Source organism: Miscanthus floridulus, unplaced genomic scaffold (assembly GCF_019320115.1).
Source record: "Miscanthus floridulus cultivar M001 unplaced genomic scaffold, ASM1932011v1 fs_877_1_2, whole genome shotgun sequence".
Taxonomy (NCBI): domain Eukaryota; kingdom Viridiplantae; phylum Streptophyta; class Magnoliopsida; order Poales; family Poaceae; genus Miscanthus; species Miscanthus floridulus.
The window spans coordinates 6428-13865 of NW_027097387.1; the positions used below are offsets into that span (position 1 = coordinate 6428).

At 47.1% G+C, this 7438-nt stretch overlaps 1 pseudogene; it reads left to right on the plus strand.

Moving 5' to 3' along the window:
• Positions 1-2461: 2461 nt before the first annotated feature.
• Positions 2462-4980, plus strand: LOC136533400 (heterogeneous nuclear ribonucleoprotein 1-like; annotated as a pseudogene).
• The last annotated feature ends 2458 nt before the right edge of the window (positions 4981-7438 follow it).

Sequence of the window (7438 nt, forward strand, 5' to 3'; positions counted from 1 at the left end):
TTCTCGGGATAGAAGAGAGGAGGAAGTAGAGGATGGCCGCAGCCTTTTGTGTTTTAGGCTTATCACCATCGGTTCTTGGCTAGAATCGACAGTGATAGAGCCCAATCACTGTCGGCTCTTAGCTTAAACCGGCAGTGATGAGTGCCCACCAAAACACTGCCAGTTCAAGCCACAAACCGGCAGTGATGTGGTCCTTCACTACCGGTTTTAGCCTAGCCCCAATCATTTTTTTATTTTCAAGCTCATAACCGGCAGTGAAGGTACATCACTGCTAGTTCTCACAAATCCGGTAGTGATGATGCCGGCAGTGATGTGCAAATCTGGCGTAGTGAAAGACTCACAGGATTTATTTGATCTCTTTCACCTTCCCATGTCTACCCAGTCCTTTATTCAGCTACAATAGCTGACGGAGGAGCTAGGTTCAGTGCCGCTTACACAACCTTTTGATGTTTGGCAAAATGTGGCTCCCTGAAGCTTGTATCAATTTTTGGACCATCTTAACGACCTCGAACGGAAAAACTCAAAACCAGGAATTTATAAATCTCATGGACAACAGCAATTTTCATATACAAAGTATCTTTATTCGACACCGTACAAGAATGATATTATTTTTCTAAGGTGACAAACCATAATACGCGATTAATATAAGTCTCACTCGTTCAAGTGCGGCCGGGCCTGCCTGCAGCCTGCCTGGCTACCCGTCGCCCGCTGGCGACTCGCAGAGCGACAGAGTCGCAGTCGTATGCAAAGGAAAGAGAATGAACAGTCACCGACTCCGCGAGTCGCAGTCGAAGGCTCAAAGCGTCTCGCGTCATCACGAGGACCGAGGAGTCACTGCTGCGGCGTGTCCGCGTCTACGACTCTGCGTACATATGTTTGTTACTAGGCTCACATACGCCGAATACTACTAGTGTTTGCGTACCTAGGGAGGGGCCCATCCGGCTCCCTAGGCCAGGGACGGTTGTCCCTCTCGCCCCGCCCCAGGGCCGGGCCTGAGTCTTAGGCGGTGTTGGGTTTGGTTCGACCCGCTACCATATGTGGCATGTCAATTTAGCGCTTACATGGATCTGACAGATGGGACCCACATGTCAGCGGCAGTACTGTTTGGCTCCCTGAAGTTTGTATCAATTGGGCCACCTTAACGATCTCAAACGAAAAAAACTCAAAACCAGGAATTTATAAATCTCATCGACAACAATATTTTTCATATACAAAGTATCTTTATTCGACACCGTACAAGAATGATATTATTTTTCTAAGGTGACAAGCCATAATACGCGATTAATATGCTACTGGAATATTATATTATTTTTTGAGCATCATAAGAACCTCAAATGAAAAAACTCAAATATAAGAATTTGTAGATCTTATCGAGACCTCATGGCATGAAAAAAACAATAACTTTTAGAATGGAGTATTTTCGAAGGGAGTCATTAAATGTTTAAAAATAATATAAAATTTCAGCACAATAGTAATCGTGACGACCACGCTTGTCTGAGGTGAGACGTCCTCCTACTTCACGCCTTCACTACAGAAAGCCAGCAGCTGTCGCCCGCACCACACCGTCATGCCTCTCTCCTGCATAGGTACGTCGCCTCCCCCCTCTAGCGCCGAGGAAGCTAAGCGCGCTACGCCCACAGCACACTGCACACATGGCTCCCTCTTGCTCCTCCGCTCAACACCAACGTGACCGCTGCCGTCAAGAGGACCGTCGCCACGTACTCTCGGGCCCACCGACGACCTCGCGCCGCGCGTCAAGCGCTGGAGGCTCACGTTGGCATCCCCGGCGCTGTCGTCAGTGAAAGCCGCCTCGCGGGCGTCGTCTCCCTCCGGCTCCGCTGGAAAAAACTGCCCCGTGGGCGGACAGGGCCGACAGGCCCTGGGCGTTGTCGTCGCGATCGTCGCTGGCGCCGTCCATGCATGAAAGCCGGCTCGCAGACGTCGTCGTCTCGCTCCATTGGAAAAATAGCCCCACGGGCCACGGCCGGTCAGGGGCGCGTCCAGGGCGGCGATGATGCCAGCGCCGTCCAAGTCCCAGCATGTGGTATGTAAAAGATAGCTATGGAAGGGAGAGATGCAGGAGAAGCTGTTGCAGCTAGCAACCTGCAAGTGGCCGTTGGTTGTTGGAAAGTTGGAATTGCTAAGATTTACTCTATAAAGGTTACACAGTTCGATCTGTAGCCTTTTGGTGAAGTTGCGTTCTTGTTTTTTGGTGGTGCCTGATTTAGTTTATAACTTGTTTAAATCATTTGCTTATCATCTTGGACTGCCTTATGTGTTGCTTTTCGTCTATGATGAAGAGAACCAGAACCGGACCATCATCATTTCGTGGTTCAGTTTTCGTTTTGTTTGTGAATTAAGAAATTTTTTACAATAATTGGGGAAAAATTCGATGGCTGACATCGACCGAGAGCGGCCAATCCGACGGCAACAAAGGTAGGAGGCAACGGGAGGCAATGGGATGGAGGCAACGGGAGGCGATTGCTGTGTCTATGATCAGTGGGCCATATGCGCAAAAATCGCCTTCCATTGCCTCCGCAAATGTGGGGATTATGACTGGGCGGTAATTCCATTCTCGTAGTTTTTTTTTGATAAAGGGTAAAATGGTAACTCTATAAATGCAGTACTAATAGTTTTTTTTCGTCATCCGCTCAGGAAGGTAACACGAGCGAGATAGCCTCAGCTGGCAGTGCCAGCCATAACGTCGCCGGAGAAGCACTTTGTAGAGGTAAACTTGGGATGGAAAGATTGTCAACCTTGTTGATGGGCTTTGAATTGCCGGTGTTCAACATGTACTATGTTCGTCAGGCTATTAGATACTCCATCTTAGGATTTGGAACGGATGAGGACACACTTACTAGGGCGATCATCTCAGGGTCCGAGATCGGCATGAACAAGATCAAAGAGGAATACAAGGTCAGGTTCAAGACCACGGTCACCAGCGACATTGTTGATGACACCTCCGAGTATTACAAGGACTTACTGCTGACCTTGATAGGGAGTGAAGATTAAAATTAAAACAACCTGCTTTTGTTGGGAAAGATGTGTAGAATGTGTATCCGCAACCACCCAAAAAAAAAAAGAACTTTCATCAGAGAACATGTACAAAGACCGAAAATATTCTGATGCATTCATGCATATGCATCCATTCTTTACAAGATTTTAAAAGGTCCATATCACGTTCAGATAAACCAAACCATTCTCTCCTTTGTGTTTATTGGATAGTTCTGAAAAGCTCACGTTCAGATAAACCAAACCATTCTCTCCTTTGTGTTTATTGGATAGTTCTGAAAAGCTCCTTTTCCGCTTAAAAAGTCATTAAGCAGAACGCTTTGAGGCCACACAAAAAATTCACAGAAAGTAAAGTGCAGCAATTTCATATTGGCGATGAGGAATGAACTCATCTAGGAAACTAGGATCCGGGATCAGAGTATTATTATGCACTTTGTTATTCTACTATACTCACAGCATCTTCTGCAGCAACACAAAGTACAACAATCGAAATGTTCCTGAGCCTCATCCTCTACTGTTAAGAATACATTTATATCTCGTTTGGACGCAATACAAGGTTGGTCTCGTGCGCAAAGTACAGGAAAAAAGACAAGTGAGCACCCCTTCACACTGAGCACAAAAGTGATGATCATATGTCACCAAGCTTTTGCCCGTCTTGATTTCTTATTCACTTCAAGAGAGAAGATATCTTCATCTTCTCCTAGATGACGAAGAAGCCGCAGCAATTATACCACCAGCAACAAGACCCACAACTCCAAAGGCGCCTGTGATGATAGCCATGCCAATCATACCATCTGCATTTAACCATCAAATAAGTCGTTAGCCCAAGTTAGACAAACCATAAACAGTGCATTGGAATGACTAGAGGTTTGCTCTATTGTTCTTTTCTAATATTTGAAACATGGATACATGGTAGATAACTTTATTAAGACATGATGTCTTGATCCCTATTGCTTTTCAGGGTCCATGGCTGACAGCAGTGGTTGGGGAGGTGAGGTCTCAGATTTGGGGATATATGTGAAACTTATCTCTTGATCAATACAATTGATATTTACATTAGCTTTGGGTTCATCACGTATGATTCAGAAGATGCCATGGATAGGGCATTATTCAAGACACTCCATAAATTGAAAGGTTAGAGGGTCGAGGTCAAGCGAGCTATTTCTAAGGAACCGTCTCCTAGACCTAGCATGTGCTCTCCTATCAATGGGTTCAATTATGTAACTGGTAGAACCAATAGCTTCCTTAATGGATATACCCAGCATTACAATATGAGTCCATTAGGTGGCTATGGAATGAGGATGGATGAATGTTTTGGTCTTCTATCAGGTGGGAATAATGGTTATCCATCTTTTGGTGGTAGTTATGGAATTGGAATGAATTTTGACGCATGGATGAACCCATGTACTGAAAGTGGCTCTAGCTTCAATAGTGGTATCCAGCGTGAATGGCATCTTAATCCATATTACAATGGAAATTCAGGTGGATTCAACAACTATGTTAGCTATGGTGGAGTCAATGAAAATAATGGTTTACTGTTTGACTCACTAGTTAGTAACCTTTTGGGGTATTTTTGCCCTTAATCACTCTTCTAGTTCCACAAGCTCTAATTTCTTTGTGCCATTTAGAAATGGGGACCTTCTTAGTGGAATTGGGAACAATAATGTGAATTGGGGAAACCCTCATCATGTGCCTGCTCTAGGTGCCAATAATTGCTCTGTTTACTGTACTAGAAACTTTGGTTATGGGTCCAATGAAAGCAACTTTGGTCAAGGTTCCAATGTTTATGGAAGGAATGTTGGATCAAGTGGTGTCAGTAACTTAAACCAATCAACCAATGGGTATGCAAGGAACTTTGGAGATTCATCAATAGGTGGTGGCTCCATCTATGGAGACACAACTTCGACATCAGGATCTTTTGAGCGTGATGTTACAAAAATGGTTTCAACCGGTTACATGGGCCATTGACTAATAAAGGTTAGATAGTTTGTTTCTTGTGTCATGATATCATTATCCAGCTTTCAACACTTCATTAATTTATTTTTGATAGTTTTCAATTATTAGATCCAAGCATCTTGACTATGTTAGTGTGCAATGTCGATTGAACTTAACAGACTTTACTTAATGCATCCAAGATTTGGTTTTGGAATTTTTGTGTTGTTTTTCTTTTGTGATCCTAGGTCTCCCTATGGTTCCAAAATTAGTAACCATGTTAAATGTTCTCTAAGATTATTCCTTGCATATGTGCCATAAGAAGAGTTTGTTCAATTATGTTATATGATTGCCCTTTTGTTTGGTACAGGATGGTGTGTGAATTGATTGAGTTTACTTATAGAAGTTGGTCTTTATGGGACATAGACCTATATTTTGTTCTTTTGGGAAGCGATGGTTATAATTGGCCTTGATTATCTCAGCTTCTGCTCACCACCGATTCAGAACTTTGAACTAGCAAAATCGAGAATCGAAAAACATCCCTGCATTACGGCGATTGCAAACAGACAGGGCCATCATGTTGGCATTATAGTAGCACATGATAAGCTATTGGCCATTCATTTTCCTAACTTGGTAGTGGACATTATAGTAGGAGATGCAAAATCCATGGGCATCCATTTTATCATTTTAATACATGTCAAATGAAGTGGGTTGTGTAGTACAAATTACATGCAGCCGTGCAAGAAGATACCTGGTGGTCTGACACATCCTCCTCATCACTCCAGTCCTGACACCCATTCAAGCATCTACGGATCTCATGGCTCCAGCAGTTGCAGCACCACGCCAACAGGTCATCGATGCCACCGATAGGATTTAGGCATGGAGAGACATTGTTCTTGCAGTTGCGGCACAGATACTTATTGCATCGGCCATCATCAGGGCAGAATTCATGATTGCACACCTGAAATATAATGGATCATATAAAAGAGCATGCATGAGCTATGGACTCGATTGCATAGAAACAAACAGGCATAGGTGTTTCCAATTCAACTACAAACAGATCTCTAAAAATTCGTCGTTCCACAGACATACCTCGTTGGGTGACCTGGGCCTTTTGATAGGAAGATCACATCCTCCGCTCACGCAAGCATTGCGACGACCGCGATTCCAGTTCCAGCAGTTGCAGCAGCTGAAGCCGTCTCTCCCTCTCGGGGAGAGGCATGGAGAGACTCCGTTCACGCAGTCAGGGGCCAAGCACCTTTCGGCGCTCTTCTTCAGAGCCATGGATTTTCCCGTCTTCATCTTCTTCTCAGTCGATGATTTTCCTAGATTCATCTCTAGACGGCGTGGATGTGGCCGGCGACGCGGTGAAGGCGGAGATCAGCGGCGGCGGCGCGTCGAGCTCTGGCCGCTGGCGGGCTAGGGCTAGGGCTAAGGCTATGGCTCCGAGCGGCCCCTTTAGGGTTCTAAGGTGGCGGCGCGGTGCTCTGGGCATACTGTTTATAGGGGCGGGCGCGGGGAACCTCAGGGGCCACGATCAAGGGGATCGGGCGGCGGTGGCTACGCCCGGTTGATGCGGCGCGGCGGGGCACGTTCGTTGGAGGGGAGGGGTAGTGGGCTTTGGCCCAGAGGCATATCGCCGGGAGTTGGGGAGAAGTTGCCGCTCTGTGTCCGTCTCCAGGGAAGGAGGCGACACTGTGCGTGGAGCCGCTGACACACGGGCCCTGCAGGTCAGCGACAGGGGCGCGGGCACAGGGCGCTAGGCGTCAGGTTCATCATTGGGGAGGCGGCGGCGGTGCGCACCAGGGCAGGGAAGGGGACGCAGCCCCACGGGGCGAAGGCGAGGAGCAGCGGTGGCGAAGCAGCATAGCAGGAGGAGGGGACGGCAGGAGGGCCTCCGCGATGGCGGCAGCCTGGGCCTGGCAGCCAGCGGGCGTGGGATCTAGGAAGTACATCTAGGGGGGGCGGTGGACGCGGGGAGGGAGAAGCTCGGTCGCGCCGGCGATGGCGGATCAGACGAGGGCGTCTAGCTCGGTCAACTGAGGAACGGGAGTTCGGACAAGGTAATGACCACCCGGCCCCACGTGGCAGTGGAAAGAAGAGAGGGAGGGCTGCGGTTGGTTTGCTGGGCCGGGTAGTGGGCTGTGGCCCAGAACGAAAATAGAGGGGAGTGCGAGAGCGGTGGAGAAGGAAGTCAGCTACATGCCTGGTTTAGTCCCACCTCGCTTGCATATCCTTCAAAAGCACAGCTTAAAAGCGCAGGCAAACTAGCCATTTCGAACTCCTATACTACACTGCCTATGCTCTTGAACATTTGTTACCTGTGCTAATTGGGCCGGCGTGGCCTGGTTGGGCTCCCGTGGAGGTCGAGCCTGGCCTAGCCGTTGCTGGCCCTTAGCACCAATTTTTTTTCAAACCATCCATTTTGCAATTGAAGTCCCTCTTGAAAACCTTTTTTTTCAAACCATTTATTTTGTAATTGATTTTTTTTGTT